Source organism: Ascaphus truei, chromosome 8 (genome assembly GCF_040206685.1).
Source record: "Ascaphus truei isolate aAscTru1 chromosome 8, aAscTru1.hap1, whole genome shotgun sequence".
Taxonomy (NCBI): domain Eukaryota; kingdom Metazoa; phylum Chordata; class Amphibia; order Anura; family Ascaphidae; genus Ascaphus; species Ascaphus truei.
The window spans coordinates 20,765,527-20,784,338 of record NC_134490.1 but is presented as its reverse complement, the minus strand read 5'-3'; the positions used below and the strand labels follow the sequence as shown (position 1 = coordinate 20,784,338).

Here is an 18,812-nt window from a genome sequence, read left to right as displayed (position 1 = left end):
GGCAACGTATATAAAAGTGTTATAAGTAGGTGAGTACATGTGAGAATGTACCAAACCAACCTTATTTCCCCACAACACTGCAAGTGACATACAGTACAGTAATGGCACAAAGATTTATGTAACAAGAACATTTTCGAGCTAAACTGGAGCAATGCATTCCTCTCTGCGTGAATGTATCAACTCACTTTGCATCAATTTTGCCCTCCGGTGTTCCAGATGGAGGTTTGGTGAACGTCAATAGGAGGAGCTATGGAAGAGTTATTCTGGGTCTACATGCACCATCATTTTCAAGTAGAAAAAAAACTTGCCAGGCCTACAGTAAGGTGGTGGAAACTTTCCTGGCCAAGAATGTGTTCCAGATGTGAGACACCTGGTTAACAGGTCTCCTACGTTAGATGCAATTGTAAGAAAGAAATGTTACAATGCATTAAAATAAACTTGTCTTTGCTTTAATTAGGTTTTCCATTGTTCTCTAAAAGCTTTAGAAGAACAGCTACAATGAAATGCAAATGTAGTATCAGATTTGGAGAAAGTGCTAGCAAAGTGGAATGGTCTTTGATGTAGAAAAACATGGCTAGAGACCATTTAATAATAATCTTTAACAAGTTCACCCCCCTCTGTGTTTCTGGCACCCAAATGCATTGAAAGGTCCTCGGAGCAAGTTTTGCTATGTCTGTAAATCCTGTGTGTAACGTGTTGGTCCTAGTCAGTCCTACAGAAATAATACGGGATGTATACTTATGGGAGGAACATATACCACTCAATTGAGAGTTTTTGACCCGAAATTAAAAATATCTAGAATTATACAAACCAGATTGAGAGAATATATGAGGTTCAACGAAAACTATCTAGAAAATTATTATTAATTCATTGTGGGAATGTTCAACTAGCGTTATTGTTACCGTGAAATTGACCTGACACCATTTGATAGTATACTGCAAGGTCGCTCAACTCCAGCCCTTAAGCTCCCTTCCCCCTACCCCCCCCCCACGCCCCCCAAAAAATGCCAGGTTTTAAGGATATCCCAGCTTCAGCACACCTGTGCTGAAGCAGGGACTGATTGAGCCACCTGTGCTGAAGCGGAGATATCCTGACAACCTGAGCTGTTGGGGGGGAGGAGGGACTTGAGCACAGGAGTCGAGCACTCCTGGTATACTGTATACTTTCCCCTTACATACATGACAAATAGTGCACTAAATGATTCAACAAGTGGGTCTTATGGCAGAAGCCGGCTCACTAAATAAGGCCCATAGCATCTCGCCATACTGCATACTGCCACAAAGGGCTTCATTCAGTAAAGTGCGATAGTGCAGATTAAGCACTGCTGCACATAAAGACGCATTGAGTGGGACTTTCCGTGCGGCGGTGCCCAACCCGCACTATCGCACTGTGAGGCCTATGCAGAGAACTGCGAGAATGGCCATTCACCAGACTTAGAACTCTCCATGTTTTTGGCGGATTCCCCTCGCAGTATGCAGGAAAGTGCGCATATCTGGGAGAGGAATCCGGCAGAGAGATGGCGAGAAGGGCTCCGCTGGCGAGATCTGTCAGCAGAGAGCGAGATCCGCCTCTCTCTGCACAAATCTCGGCGGCAAATAATTTTTTTTTACATAACAAATCTATTACTATTGTAGATGTGCAGGGGGTCTCCGGAGATGAACAGCTTTGGTTTTATGTCCGGGGACCCCCTGCTTCCCGAGATACAAGCCCCGTTTAGAGGTGCCGGTATCTCCTATGCATGGAGATAGCCCGATCACGTGACGCGGGACATATCCATTCATAGGAGATACCGGCACCCCATAAAGGTGCCTGTATCTCGGGAAGCAGAGATTTACCGGCGAGATTTGTGCTGAGAGAGGCGGATCTCGCTCTCTGCTGACAGATCTCGCCAGCGGAGCCCTTCTCGCCATCTCTCTGCCGGATTCCTCTCCCAGATATGTGCACTTTCATGCATAATGCGAGGGGAATCCGCCAAAAACATGGAGAGTTCTAAGTCTGGCGAATGGCCATTCTCGCAGTTCTCTGCATCGGCCCCACAGTGAACGGGTTAAGTCAACCCGCAACCCCCCCGCAAGCCTTAAACAGCCACCAAGGGCCAAATACCCCCTTCACCCACCCCCGCTACCCACAATAAACCTGGCACTGCTGGTTAACCCCTTCATTGCCTTAGCGGTTAGCTGCTAAGGTAATGAAGTGGCCTTTAAATGCATTTTTCCTGCCTCGGATGCATGCCGGGGGCGTCCGGTGCTGGTATTAATGGGTATCAGCTCCGGAGAACCCCGGCATCAATCCGAGTCAGGAAAAGGGCCAGATTTTTTCTATGTATCGCCGCTCAGCACTAGATTTTTGCCAACTTTTGCTGGCGGAGCAAATTGGAGAAAATGTCTCCATTGTAGACCGCCGATCAGCGCCAAGATGCTGATCGGCGCTACTAGAATACGGCGGGTTTTAAAACTGGCAAAATATTGATTCTCACCACCCGCGCGGCGAGTTTTTTTTGGGGGAAAAAAAAACCGGCGGATTTTTCTCATCTCGCCAGTTTTCCGGCATTTACTGAATTGCTGCAGGCATATTTGCCAAAAAACTGGCGAGATAGGGCTTCTCGCAGGTTTCTGCATAGGCCCCTGTATCGGATAAGCCGCAAAGTATCTTGATAAATTAATTTGAAGAGAAAACATGATGTCTGGGAGCTTAACACATAGAGCCCACTGTTAAAATCTTTTAATAATAGTTTTTTTTTTAAATTTAAACAGCTCTTTAAAAAACAAAAGGGTTTTGTTTCTGACCCGGTACCACATGAAAACTGCCAGTATTACAGATAATATATACAGTATATACAGATTTGGGTAGCCAATTGGCAGTGAATAGAAAAACATGCAAAAAGCTGTGTACCTGAAAAATTATAATATATATAGATAGGTGAGCTATACACATTTAGACATATAGAAGCAAACATTACAAATGAAACAGTGTTCTAACAATTAACAAACTGTTCTACAACAGCAAAACTGGTTAACAGTAGAATGTATTTTAATTTAAGTAGTTTAATGGGAAACATTGCTGTAAATGAAAGCATTGTGAAATATTCCATTTTGATTACATATTCTATTTTTAGTAAACTTGAATAATACTCTCCCTGTTCATAAAATGATGCATTTCAATGCTTTTATCTAACCCTAAACCACAAGTAGTAATACAAAATGAAATACACTTCAAATTTCTCCCATCCAATCCAGGCTTAGTCAAGTTTACTCTCTAAACTGAACCCATACTTACGAACAGCTCAGGTTACTAATGTATATTTATTGTGTAATCAATCGCGCTCATCATTTAACCTCATTTCACCATACTACTTTATGACCAACTCAACATATAATGGGCATGGGTTACTTACGTCCTGGAGTTAATATAGAACAGGATGAAATATTTTAGATCTGGGTATACATGTTAACTACTGTAATCAGAAAAATAAAATGTTCACGTCTCAGAGACCTCGCTGGCTCACCTAAATAGGCTGCACACAAGTATTCACTCAATCTGTTATTATGGATACGTCTAAAAATTCTCTTTCAGTATATCTGTGGATAAACTACACTTCACGTCAACAAATACTAGCAAACTGAAAAACAGGAGTTCCAGGACTCAAGGTTGAATGATCACCTGTCCTATACAACAACTTCTACTGAGTATCCACAGCTCGTAAAACGTAAACTTCAGGATCAGAAATACACATTTTCTTACCAATTCAATCCTAAAATGGAAATTGTGTTGACCGAACACACAAATAATGTTAGATGGCAAAATATTAGCAGAGCTGGAGAGTATGGCAGTATATACGAGAATTCTTGCTTCCTAGAGAAACCTTCCTAGTAAGTATGTTCTAATTTGTTTTATTTACTGTTGCAGTGTATTGTTGAGACTGATTATTCTGTAAGCACTCCGAGCTCTGAGCATAAACAGAACAGACACTGTCATTCATTTTAATCCCAGCTCAGCTATGCAGTTGCATGCTGACTGAGAATCTTGCATTTGTTGAGTCAACATCTTCTGCACTCACTGTCATCAATTACTGCATGTGTGCCAATTCTCAGCTGTAATGGCCAAAGGTGCCTTTTAATCCATACAAGCACGTTGCAATCATTCTCTAGCTCTCCCTGGGAAAACTCCCCAGCCACGGCCTTGACACCAAATTGGAAAATGTACAGGCTACCATTTTGATGATGATTTAATTTAGCATTTGTGCATTAGTGTGTAAATGCATGTTATATTGTGGAACTTGTGACATCATACAAAGTAGTTAATTAGGGAATCCCATTTCTGCCTGATCATTCAATCATAGCAACATTATCATTATTCCAATGTATGAATATGGCATCTGTATTTCAAATCAATGTATTATGCATTAGACTGTGTCTGCAAAAGCGGGGACTGTGTTTGCAAAATGTATCTGCAAAGCGCTACGTAATACTAGCTGCGCTATACAAGAACAAACAATTATTATTAATAGGTTTTGGTCTATAATCATGAATTTTCAAAATGTAAGATATTTCATGAGCGATACATTTAAATACAGAACACTAGAGGCCCAACATTTAATGCAAAAACATTAGGAGCCCAACACACCTGAAACCAAACTATGAGAAAATAATGTTTTTTATGGAATAAACTGACAACTGGAAGACAAGGTTGAACAGACAGAACTGAGATGCTTGCTGTTGAATATATTCTTGGAATGTAACAGTTTAGGCGCAGTGTAGGTAGGTAACGTTTTCAGTATTGTACAAGATGGGATAATGGATTTATATCCACAACATCGTTCTGAGTTTGCAAACATTGGGTCATTTAGCGGGAGCCAAAAAGCCAGGGATATGTTAATTTAACAAGACAGCAGTTGATTGGTGGGACAGCGAAACCCAAGAAAAAAATCGAAAAAAAACTCACCGGGTTGGTAGAAAAATAAAAAAAAAGGTTTATTAACACATACTAAAAGCACAACACATGAATACAAACACAAAAAAAACTCCTCCCACGTGTTTCACGCCCTACAGGTGCTTTTTCAAGGAGTTAGTTTCAGTAACTTTTGTTACTTTACTATTGACCTCATGGTTAACAGTCCTAATTTAAATATGTAAAAATGTCAAAAAAAGCTCTTTGCCAGTTGCCGAATAAATGGGCTTTAATAGATGAATTGCCATCCAAAATGCTAGTGTCTATTTACAGCTCTTTATATTGGTCGCATATCCGATTCCTGTAGGACAGGGTTTCCCAAACTTTTTTTCCGTGACCCGGTTATTTTTGAACTTCTCCTTCGTGACCCACTAAAATTTTTATCGCCTATACTGGCCTATAGGGCCTGCACAGACACACACACAGCCACTGATACACACACACACACAGCCACTGATACACACACACACACACAGCCACTGACACACGCAGCCAGACACACACACTGATACACACACAGCCACTGATACACACACACGCAGCCACTGACACACACACACACACGCAGCCACACAGAGACACGGCTACACACACACACACACACACACTGCTACACACACAGAGACACTGCTACACACACACACAGACACTGATACACACACACACAGACACTGATACACACACACACAGACACTGATACACACACACTGATACACAGACACTAATACACACACACAGACACTGATACAGATACACACACACACACACACACACACACACACACTCGCTCTCCCCTATATGCACACTGACACAAACAGTGAATTACAGGCAATGACGGATGTGAGTGACTGGAGGGGGGGCCAGGGACTGGGTGGGTGGGAGGAGGGGGGGACTGGGTGGGTGGGGGGACTGGGAGGGGGGACTGGGTGGGTGGGGGGAGGGGGGACTGGGTGGGTGGGGGGAGGTGGGACTGGGGGGACTGGGAGGGGGGACTGGGACACTTGGGTGGGAGGCAGTGACTGGGTGGGTGTGTGGGAGACGGTGGGTGAGTGACTGGGTGGGTGGGAGACAGTGGGTGGGTGGGTGACAGTGACTGGGTGGGTGACAGTGACTGGGTGGGTGACAGTGACTGGGTGGGTGACAGTGACTTTGACAGTGACTGGGTGGGTGGGTGACAGTGACTGGGTGGGTGGGTGACAGTGACTGGGTTTGACAGTGACTGGGTGGGTGAGTGCTTGATAGTGACTTGACAGTGACTGGGTGGGTGGGTGACAGTGACTGGGTGGGTGGGTGACAGTGACTGGGTGACAATGACTGGGTGGGTGACAGTGACTGGGTGGGTGACAGTGACTGGGTGGGTGACAGTGACTGGGTGGGTGGGTGACATTGACTGGGTGACAGTGACTTTGGGTGACAGTAACTGGGGGTTGACAGTGACTGGGTGGGTGACAGTGACTGGGTGGGTGACAGTGACTGGGTGGGTGACAGTGACTGGGTGGGTGACAGTGACTTTGACAGTGACTGGGTGGGGTGACTTACCTTGCCGCCGGACGCTTTCCCCTGCTGCCCCCGATATCCCCTGCTGCCCGGGACGGGAGGTGGGCTTGGGGGCACGGGAGGTGGGCTCGGGAGGGGGTGCCACGGGAGGTGAGCTCGGGAGGGGGTGCCACAGGAGGTGAGCTCGGGAGGGGGTGGCACGGGAGGTGAGCTCGGGAGGGGGTGCCATGGGAGGTGAGCTCGGGAGGGGGTGCCACGGGAGGTGAGCTCGGGAGGGGGTGCCACGGGAGGTGAGCTCGGGAGGGTGTGGCACGGAAGGTGAGCTCGGGAGAGGGTGGCACGGGAGGTGAGCTCGGGAGGGGGTGCCACGGGAGGTGAGCTCGGGAGGGGGTGCCACGGGAGGTGAGCTCGGGAGGGGGTGCCACGGGAGGTGAGCTCGGGAGGGTGTGGCACGGGAGGTGAGCTCGGGAGGGGGTGGCACGGGAGGTGGGCTCGGGAGGGGGTGCCACGGGAGGTGGGCTCGGGAGGAGGTGCCAAGGGAGGTGAGCTCTGGAAGCGGGTCGCGGGAGGAAGCGGGCCGCAGAGGACTTCCTCCTCCATCCCACGTTGGGAGCGGGGGGGAGGAAGGGAGCGGGCCCTGCTTGTCGTGCGCATGCGCGCGGGACCGCAGGGGGAATCGCTGCAATTTTTTTTAACTCGAGCGGGGGGGGGGGGGGGAGGCGGACGGGAGACACCGTGCGGCCAGCCTCGCTGCAACCCGGCAATTTTGGTGCCGTGGCCCGCTGCCGGGTCGCGACCCACCATTTGGGAAACGCTGCTGTAGGACATGCTGATCCAGCCATGTTTTATCTGCTTTTCCTTAATCAGACCAGAGAGTCTATAACGCTTTTGCCAAATGTTTTTTTATCAATGCGTCCTTCAGAGTCACATCTATTTGCCAGAGGACTTAGATTTGTTGTAGGTGGTGGACCAACATCAGAGCTCTTCATGAATGAAATGACAATGTACAGAGCTTTTGAAACCTCATAGGTCTTTTCTTCAAATGTGAAAAAAAAACTCATGTCACTTAAAGATTAAACCTGTTAGGCATTGAAAGCTCCTTACACTATAATTCATCTATTAAAAAAACTCTCATGTTGGTTTCCTAAAAGCCTTACTACTGTACCTACCTGTACAACAAATCTACACTTCTCCAGAACTGATATATGGCTACTACAGCTTAGAACTAAACCATCGGACATTCAGCTAAGGCTTGCAAATTCACATCTCCAGTAGGCTAAAGCTGGACAGATTTTTATCAGCCAGCAATATATTCGAGACAGCGAACTATTCCAAAAAGATGATCTGTAATACTTTATTTTACAGAAAATGTTGTTTCTGTAATTTTAATAAGCATTTCATGCTACTATATCTACAGTAATTCATTGTCTATTTCTCCTGTTCCACAAGGACTGTTCTCGGTAAACCAAAACAATTGGGGCAATATTTAATATCCAGCGCTATTCCGTAAGACACTTTTGGTGCCAGAGCTTCTCAGAAGACATCTTATGGCCCATTCACTTGAACATGTTGTAAATAGTTTTCTTGTGCAGGAAGATGTCTTATGCAGTAGCACTGCTTAGTAAATATGACCCTTGATAGCTTTGTATACAACAGAAAAAAACCCAGATTGCCATGTTTCATTTGAAAATCAAATACTCAAAGGTTTTGGCATGACAATTCCCACAATCCTTTGCACCATCATATGTCTCTTATTGTGATGTTCAATGCTTGTAAAAAGCTTGTATATGGCATCTAACTGAGCATTGTAGACTTCGTGGAGCACATATTGCATTTATACATGAATTACTCACTAGGTTCAGATGGCCTGTATTAAAGTAAAAGATTGCCTGAAGTGCTTAGTGTTTTAAAATAACTGTTGCTAGCTGCAGTAAAGTGAGCACCGAGCACCGAGCCAAACTAGCTGAGTCTTCAGTTTGAGTTTTCTAATGTAACTTTCAAAGTGAGCATCTGCTGAGGTATATTTTCTATTCTAAAGAACCACATGTATAAATTATGATGGTCTAATATTTTTTATTATTATAGGGTCAGTATAAGCAGAACAGCAAAAAAGAGGCAGCACTCACTTGTAAGTATTCAAAAAAGTGTATTGAACAGACACAGACAGAACCAATGTTTCGATCCCAACGATCCCAGTATGTTCTGCTGAATGGTAATGTCCTGTAACAGGGGACTTATCCCTGTTCACAAATGTGCCCTAATCCAGCAGTGTGGTGGTTAACTGCTGGTAGCAAATTAACTAACACCACCTGCCTGATTAGAAGTGGTAGAAAAAGCCTGCCTTTGAGACAGGAAGTAACTCCTTAGCTGTGACTGAGAGCTGAACTTGGGAGAGAGAGCAGAGATTGTCTTTGACTCTCACAACAGTCTTGAGCCCTGCCAGAAGAAACATCAGAGCTGCTTACAAGACACAGGGAAAACTTCTGAACCTGAATGCTGACACACCCTGAGGGAAGGGAGCTGAACCAGAGAAGATTTTCCCTCCAAGGAGCAGATAAGACTTTCATTATTAAGAGACTGCTTATTTCATGCTATATGTTTTGGGGCTGCGAGACATGCTTGACTTAGGGAGTTGTGAATTAATTGCATTGTATTTTCACTAGAAATACTCCCAAGTAAATAGAAGATTTGTTCCCCCCCCCTGTGTTTGTTTCTCTCTCTCTCTTTTTTTTATATATATATATATATATATATATATATAACACAATTTGGATCAAGAGAACTCACTCTGTGACGCCGGAGCAAGGGAAAGGCAGCGTCCCTCATGGATTTCGGTCCCTGCAAGAACACAGAGGGGCTACCGCAGCAGGACTTACCAGGGACACTACTACGAAGTCCTGCATACCGGGTTCCTGCGTCTGACGGGCTGAGTTTTTACTCAAAAATGCTTTATATTCAGCTATGTTTGTGAGTGTGTATTTTTAAATCCTTCTATCCATAAACTTATTGTTATACTTTTTTACGCTATGAGTGCGCCTGTTTTTTTTTTTTGTGTTTTTATAGATTATATATATATATATATATATATAATCAAAGGCTCCTTACCAGGCAGACCAGAGAATCCAGGGAATCCAAAGCAGGCACAGCAAGGAAGAGACAGCACACTTGTTAGCAAAAAGAATTGTATTAGTGAAGCAGGCACAAAACACCAACGTTTCGGTCCTAAAAACAGGACCTTTATCAAGCACTCCCTTGATAAAGGTCCTGTTTTTAGGACCGAAACGTTGGTGTTTTGTGCCTGCTTCACTAATACAATTCTTTTTGCTAACAAGTGTGCTGTCTCTTCCTTGCTGTGCCTGCTTTGGATTCCCTGGATTCTCTGGTCTGCCTGGTAAGGAGCCTTTGATTGTATTCATTCATATGGGACTAAGCACCTGTCCTCATCTGTATTTGTGTGCCATCTGCTCTGTTACCTATATATATATATATATATATATATATGAAAAAAACACTGTATAAAACAAAAAATCCAAAAGATCCGCAGCACTCACTGGTTAGTATAAAAAATACAACACTTTAATTTATATCACAAGCATCAGGGGTACATACAAGCCAGGACAGAGCGACGTTTCAGACCTCCCTGTCCTTTCTCAAGCTTATATATATAGTTTTATATGAGACTAGCTGAGAGACCCGGCGTTGCCCGGGATGTAATGTTCCCGTTCCTCTCTCTCCTCCCCCCTCTCTCTGTTTGTCCCCCATTCACATCAATCCAGTCCTCCCCCTCCCTCCCTCCTTTACAGCTTCATGTAGCGTGTGTGCGTCAGTCACTGTGTGTTTGCTCGCGCGTCAGTGAGTCTGAGGCAGAAACACAAACACACACAGACTGACTGACGCACACACAGTCAGTGTGTGCCTCAGTCAGTGTGTGCGTGCGTCAGTCAGGCTTTGTGTGCGCGTCAGTCAGTGTGTGCGTGCGTGCGGCAGTCAGTCAGTGTGTGCGCGCGGGGCGTCAAAGGCAGGGGGGGGCGTCAAAGGCAGGGGGGGGCGTCAAAGGGAGGGGGGGGGCGTCAAAGGGAGGGGGGGGCGTCAAAGGGAGGGGGGGGGGCATCAAAGGGAGGGGGGGGGGCGTCAAAGGGAGGGGGGGGCGTCAAAGGGAGGGGGGGGGGGCGTCAAAGGGAGGGGGGGGCGTCAAAGGGAGGGGGGGGCGTCAAAGGGAGGGGGGGGGCGTCAAAGGGAGGGGGGGGGCGTCAAAGGGAGGGGGGGGCGTCAAAGGGAGGGGGGGGCGTCAAAGGGAGGGGGGGGGCGTCAAAGGGAGGGGGGGGGCGTCAAAGGGAGGGGGGGGCGTCAAAGGGAGGGGGGGGCGTCAAAGGGAGGGGGGGGGCGTCAAAGGGAGGGGGGGCGTCAAAGGGAGGGGGGGGGCGTCAAAGGGAGGGGGGGGGCGTCAAAGGGAGAGGGGGGGCGTCAAAGGGAGAGGGGGGGGCGTCAAAGGGAGGGGGGGGGGGCGTCAAAGGGAGGGGGGGGGGGCGTCAAAGGGAGGGGGGGCGTCAAAGGGAGGGGGGGGCGTCAAAGGGAGGGGGGGGGCGTCAAAGGGAGGGGGGGGCGCCTCAAAGGCATGGATTCCTCCCCCTGCATTTCCTGCAGTGGACAGGAGGGGGGGGCAGTGGACAGGAGGGGGGGGGGCAGTGGACAGGAGGGGGGGGGCAGTGGACAGGAGGGGGGGGCAGTGGACAGGAGGGGGGGGCAGTGGACAGGAGGGAGGGGGCAGTGGACAGGAGGGGGGGGGCAGTGGACAGGAGGGGGAGGGCAGTGGACAGGAGGGGGGGGGGCAGTGGACAGGAGGGGGGGGGCAGTGGACAGGAGGGGGGGGGGCAGTGGACAGGAGGGGGGGGGGCAGTGGACAGGAGGGGGGGGGGCAGTGGACAGGAGGGGGGGGGCAGTGGACAGGAGGGGGGGGCAGTGGACAGGAGGGGGGGGCAGTGGACAGGAGGGGGGGGGCAGTGGACAGGAGGGGGGGGCAGTGGACAGGAGGGGGGGGCAGTGGACAGGAGGGGGGGGGCAGTGGACAGGAGGGGGGGGCAGTGGACAGGAGGGAGGGGGCAGTGGACAGGAGGGGGGGGGGCAGTGGACAGGAGGGGGGGGCAGTGGACAGGAGGGGGGGCAGTGGACAGGAGGGGGGGGCAGTGGACAGGAGGGGGGGGCAGTGGACAGGAGGGGGGGCAGTGGACAGGAGGGGGGGGGCAGTGGACAGGAGGGGGACGCAGTGGACAGGAGGGGGGACGCAGTGGACAGGAGGGGGGGGCAGTGGACAGGAGGGGGGGGGCAGTGGACAGGAGGGGGGGGGCAGTGGACAGGAGGGGGGGGGCAGTGGACAGGAGGGGGGGGCAGTGGATAGGAGGGGGGAGCAGTGGACAGTGACACACACACACACACACACACACACCTCAGTTGATGCGCCCTTTCTCAGTTCCGTTTGGCGCCGGAGGTGGGGAGCGACACCTACCTGTACTTCCGGGCGCCGCCACCGTCTGACTCGGCGCCGCGAGGGAGGAAGGGGGTCCGCCATCTTACGCGCCGCGTGGCAGCTGCGGGAAGCGAGGTGATTTGGAGCGGGGAGGGGGGAGAGGTGATTTGGAGCGGGGAGAGGTGATTTGGAGCGGGGAGAGGTGATTTGGAGCGGGGAGAGGTGATGCCGCTGGGGAGGGGGAAGAGGTGATGCCGCTGGGGAGGGGGAAGAGGTGATGCCGCTGGGGAGGGGGAAGAGGTGATGCCGCTGGGGAGGGGGAAGAGGTGATGCCGCTGGGGAGGGGGAAGAGGTGATGCCGCTGGGGAGGGGGAAGAGGTGATGCCGCTGGGGAGGGGGAAGAGGTGATGCCGCTGGGGAGGGGGAAGAGGTGATGCCGCTGGGGAGGGGGAAAAGGTGATTTGGAGAGGGGAGAGAGGTGTGTGTGTGTGTGTGTGTGTTTTATTTATTTTTTTGGACCTTTGGCCCGTCACTCCGCCTCAGGCCAATGAGAGGTGTGGGGGGCGGGCCAAGGGGGTGGTGTGAGTGTGTGAGGCCAATGAGAGGTGTGCGGGGGCGGGCGGGCCAAGGGACCAATGAGATTGCCGCTAGGGACACCGGACATCCAGCAGGCAGGCATGCATGCAGGCAGGCAGGCAGGCAGGCAAACATACAGTGCTTTCACTAATATAGTATAAGATGGGATAATTGATTTATATCCACAACATTCTTCTAAGTTTGCAAACATTGGGTCATTTTGCAGGAGCCAAAAAGCCAGGGATATGTTAATTTAACAAGACAGCAGTTGATAAGACAGATATATATACATACACAAACCAAGAATGTCAGGGCACTCAAATTGGTAAAAATAGGTCAAATCACTTATCTTATCAGTCAGGGTGTTTGCAGTGCAGCCAGGAACACCATCCAGCAACAAAAATACAGTAGATCAATCAAAAATCCAAAAGATCCGCAGCACTCACTGGTTAGTATCAAAAGTGTATGCATAACTACAGTGTATATATATATATATATATATATATATATATATATATATATATATATATATATATATATATAGAAATAAAGAAATAAAGACAGAAATAAAGACAGAAATAAAGACAGAAATAAAGACAGAAATAAAGACAGAAATAAAGACAGAAATAAAGAAAAAAAAGCGCAAACCTCTGATAGTAAATGTCAATATGGGCAAGTGTAATAAAAAACAGGGATAGCAAAGTTCCTACTTTTTTTTTCAGTATTCATATACTGTACACCTCGAATAGGGAAGTGTTTTCTTGGAAGACACAATAGAAACGTGTTCTTCTAACAAGTGACTTTGTAACTTAAACAGTATATACTGTATATATAACAGTAAGTTAACAAAATGAACAGTTTCCCCAATTTATACCATGAAGAACTTACAATCTACATTTTAATGCTTGAAACACAGAATGACAAATTTACTTGCCCAAAGCTACATATAGTTGTCTTTTGGTTTGGTCTTCCAGTTGGTCTTCCAGTTCCAAGCAGTGGTAGACCAAGAGCCACTTTCCCTACGCCGGCAAATAGATATATTAAAGGAGAAAGCGGAGGACGCAGAGAACAAATCACGTCGCAACAATGTGCGAATCATACTGGACTCGGTGGAGGCGACACAAATGGAGGGCTACCTAACCTGCCTATTCTCCATGCTGCTACCAAACATCGACAAGGCCCAGCTAAACATTGATTGCGCAAATAGGGCCTTAAAATCGAGGTACGAAGACCCCGAAAAAAACACGTCATGTAATAGACAAGACTACATTACTAGGGCTGCTTTAGTCGAGGCCTCAATGGAAATGGAGAATGATAGTCTGCAAATAATTCCCAACCTAGCCCCTGCTACGCCACAAAAGTTACGTAACCTGAGTGAGATCACAGCTAACTTAAGAGAACAACAGGTGGGGCGGGCGGCGGATAAATAAATAATATAATAAAAATAATGTAACATAATGTAAATAATGTAATAATGAGACTAAATAATAAATTAAATAATAAACCCGTCCCCCCATCACCCGTCCCCCAGCAATTTCAGCAGCGAATCAATGAAAACATCTGTATATTGATTGGCTGCTGAAACCGACGTCGCGCTGCTGCAGCCTGGAATCACACTTTTGAAAGACTCCAGCTACAGCAGCGACGACGCCGGGCTCCGCAGCCAATGGTAGTTTCAACAGTGAACACTACCATTGGCCGCCAGGGGTCGGTGACGGACGCGCGCGCACAAAAGCGAGAGCACGTCGCGTAGCGCTGTGTGTGCTCCAGCCTTTAGAGTTTGGGATCCTCTTCTGTGATTACATTACATTGTAGAACACACACTGAAGCGGTAAATAAGGAATTTCGATTTAATGGATATATAACGAAAAAAACATTTGGAAAACTGTCATGGTTCAACTGGTCTTTATTATGCAATGAAAATGTACTACCAGTGCCATTTTCCACTCCCTCTGCCCCAATGTGAGGTCCTGTAGACTCTGCTTACAACAAGCAGGGACTTATTGAAATGGGGCCCATGTGTGCATAATTACAAAACAACTGTCTAAGAAATGTGACTCTCATTCAGCCAAGCTTACTCTGCCTGTGTTATTCATCCCCAACTACATCTCAAATTACATTTCTCATACTATGAAATAGGTTCTTGTAGTCATGTCAGTCCAGTTGAAACTACAACACCTGAGTACTTCAGTAGTAGGTGATAGGTGAAATAGAATGTATTTTATAGTAAGGATTCAAGAGAAATGCTCTCTTCCTCGAGTCATGCCATGCAGTATCAGAACGGACGGAGCAGGTGAATAATACAATGTGCTTCCTCTGACATATCATGAGGTACTCCACTGGAAATTACTGTGTAGAGTGTACATAATGGTAAGTTATTAGTATTACCTACTACTAAAATACTCCTTCTCTTTTGCTACCGAAAGCGAACATTTGCTTACAATAATTCAATGATGGAAAAGACAGACAGTCAGTTGAGTACTTGTCATTATATAATGACTACATTAATAATCAGGACTAGACATATATACATATATATACATGGTGTGCTCATTTGCATGTTATTTCCCAGAATCCTTTGCTGCAGTGGAAGCACTGTATGTAAGGTGATAATGGTGAAAGGCAGGTTGCAGACCTGTCTAAGGCCGTGCCTCTAGTGCCGTCGATGGCGATGGCGACACGACGGTGACATCACCCGTCGCCGGCGCCACCGGCGAAAGTTATATTTCGCCGCGGGCGGCGGCGTCGCATGTTTCCGGCAATTTGATTGGTTCAAGGGCTGTCGCAAAATCAAATTTTGCCGGCTACCAGTTTTCATGACGGCGACGTCGCTCCGTCGCTTTGTCCCCGTCGCGCGCACTATAAGCGCATCCAGCGGCGGCAATCCATTTGATTCAGTCGCGTCGCCGGCACACTATAAGCGCGGCCTAAGACACGTGCTCACATGAGCTCACAAGTTATATTTTTTATTGGATATATATATATATATATATGATACCCATCAAGGTTGAAACATGTATGTGAGTAGGTCTAATGGCTTTGCATCTCATCCCAGCCTCTGTTTAAAAGCTGTGTTTAAAACAGCATGCATTGGCTTGAGGATTGGCTTGTGTAATACGAGCTTGAGACAAAAGGTGGCACTGAGTGCTCATTTGCATGTCATTTCCCAGAATCCCTTGCTGCAGTGGAAGTGCTGTAAGCTGGGTGACAATGGGGAAAGACAGGGTTGCAGACCTGTCTAAGACATGCAAATGAACATACAGTAATATTTACAGTTGCTTTATGCTTTACTGTGGAGGGGTTTTGTCACTTTTTTTACCCACCATAACCTTAATGACAGTGGTGATTACCTAGTCTAGTCTCAAACCTGCTAGCCATTAAGACCAGCCTCACACTGATGATACCCATCAAGGTTGAAACATGTATGTGGGTAGGTATTCTAATGGCTTTGCATCTCATCCCAGCCTCTGTTTAAAAGCTGTGTTTAAAACAGCATGCATTGGCTTGAGGATTGGCTTGTGTAATACGAGCTTGAGACAAAAGGTGGCACTGAGTGCTCATTTGCATGTCATTTCCCAGAATCCCTTGCTGCAGTGGAAGTGCTGTAAGCTGGGTGACAATGGGGAAAGACAGGGTTGCAGACCTGTCTAAGACATGCAAATGAACATACAGTAATATTTACAGTTGCTATATATATATATATATATATAGACATGTGGTAACCAGGGGGATCCTGATGACAAAAGACAGCACACCGCAGTAATAATCCAAAAAGTGTGTATTGTGAACACAGGGCCACCAACGTTTCGGTCCTCGTAGAGGGACCTTCCTCATATATATATATACACATATACAGATATATATACACACATATATATATATATATATATATATATATATATATATATATATATATATATATATATACATACACACACACACATATATATATATATATATATATATATATATATATATATACATATATATATATATATATATATATATATATATACATATACATATACCTATATATACATATATATATATACACACATATATATATATATATACATATACATATACATATATATATATACATACATATATATATATATATATGTATGTATATATATATATATGTATATATAGGTATATGTATATGTGTATATATATATATATATATATATATATATATATATATATATATGTATATGTGTGTATATATATATATATATATATATATATATATATATATATGTGTGTGTGTGTATGTATATATATATATATATATATATATATATATATATATATGTGTGTATATATATCCAAAAGCGGTCACTGGCACTCCTAGGTGTGTAGGTATAAGAGCGGTGCTTAGCCCTAAAGATGAATAATGCATGAAATCACCAGCAAGGTGATAAAAGAAGACAGCTCTCAGCAGGTAAAGTCCGCTGTGAAATCTCAGACTTATTAGATCCCCTAGTTCCTTTCATATTATGTCTATGCCAAGTAGCTTTGAATTTTCTCACTGCATTTATCTCCATAAATCTACGAACATTTATGTGAAGTAATTCCTCAGATTTCCCCTGATCATCCCACCCCCAGTTTAGAAGCGTGATCTTTTGTTCTATCACTTCTCTTTTTCGAAAATATGCTTCGCTCCTGTACCTTGTTGAAAGCCATTATATATTTGAACGTTTCTATTACCTCCCCCTCTCCCTTCACTGTGCATGTTGACATACTTTAGTCTTTACAATGGTGATCAAGTAATCTACAAATGAACTAAACAAGCTAATCTCAACATACGTGTGTGTGTGTGTGTGTGTATATAGTGTGCAGTATATAGTATATTACACCTCAGCAGTTCTAAAGGCATTAAGAAGACAAAGCATTGAAGAAACATACACTGATATTCTAAGTTCCATTTATGATAATGCCACATCAACCATTAGATTACACAAAGATACAAGTAAGATAAGGATCAGCAAGGGAGTGTTAAAGGGAGACATCATGTCACCAAAGCTTCACAACAACACTTGAACAATTGTTCAAGTAATTAAATTGGGAACATACGGGAATCAAAATGAATGGTGAATGCTTGAGTCACTGGAAATGACATTGTTATTTTTGACCAAAGTCCAGAAGACCTGAAATCAACAAATCAGATAACTCACCAAAGAAAGTATGAAGGTGGGCCTCCATATGATTCTCAGCAAGACCAAAGTGATGTTCAACAAATGTGTCAACTCTACAAAGATCGAAATAAATGAAAAATAACTAAAAGTCCTTGACCAGCAAGTATAAATAGATGGGAAACTCTAGAATGAAATCAATAGGGGAATGAAGATGCGATGAAGCACAAAAACAAGACAATCTTACAAGGGAACCTTCCACTGTGCCTCAAAAGGAAAGTGTTTAACAAGCGTATTGAGCCTGTGCTTACGTATGGAAGTGAAACTTGGGCCCTAAATGCAAAGCTTCAGACAACTTAAAGAAGTGGGGAGAAATGTATGCAGGGTATTACCCAAAGAGACAGGGAAAAGAATGAATGGGTTTGAAACAAAACAAAAGTCTTACAAAGGTGAAGAAATTAAAATGGCAGTAGGCCAGACATATCGCAAGAATAAATGATCATCTTTGGACAGGGACGGTACTCGACTGAATTCGAAGGGTTATGAAAAGACAATGACCAGTAAGATGGAAGGATGAAATAAGAAAATGTGTTGAAATAACATGGAGAAGAGATGCTTGGAACAGCAGTACTTATTATTGATGAAGCTTCATCCAGCAGTGGATCAACAAGGGATAGTGATGATGATGAAGATGATGATGATGATGATGATGATGATGATGATGATGATGATGATGATGATGATGATGATGTGAAAACATATGTAGCCACATAAGCTAGTATTTCCAATGTTAACAGTATCTGTCTCTTAAGTACTTCTCATTATATTCCTACCTTTAAAGACATTCTAAAAATTGAGACTATGTGTAAATTAAATATAAAAAATAACATGCAAAAGGACAGTTAATCATTTTAAACTACTGCAACTTGTGACTATGGCTCTTACATTTTTATCCTTTTAAATGTTAGTTATTATATATTTTTCCTCACAATAAAAGTCATCATGGACCAACAATGCTTAGATCAGTGTTTCCCAACTGTTCAGCTGCACTCTGGGGTTTCCGGAGAGGGTCAAAATCAGGGCAGTTGCTAGGGGGCTCGGTAGTTTCCTCCACCCTGATTGGGTGCTGCTAGGTAATGCAGCCAATCAGGAGGTTGTGTCATGAGCTGGGGGGTTGGGGGGGTGGCCAATCA

At 45.5% G+C, this 18,812-nt stretch overlaps 1 protein-coding gene across 2 annotated transcripts in view; it reads right to left on the bottom strand.

Annotated features, from left to right (window-relative positions):
* ADAMTS14 (ADAM metallopeptidase with thrombospondin type 1 motif 14) overlaps positions 1-18,812 on the bottom strand; it is a 136,469-nt gene that overhangs the window by 105,469 nt on the left and 12,188 nt on the right. The window lies entirely within an intron of this gene.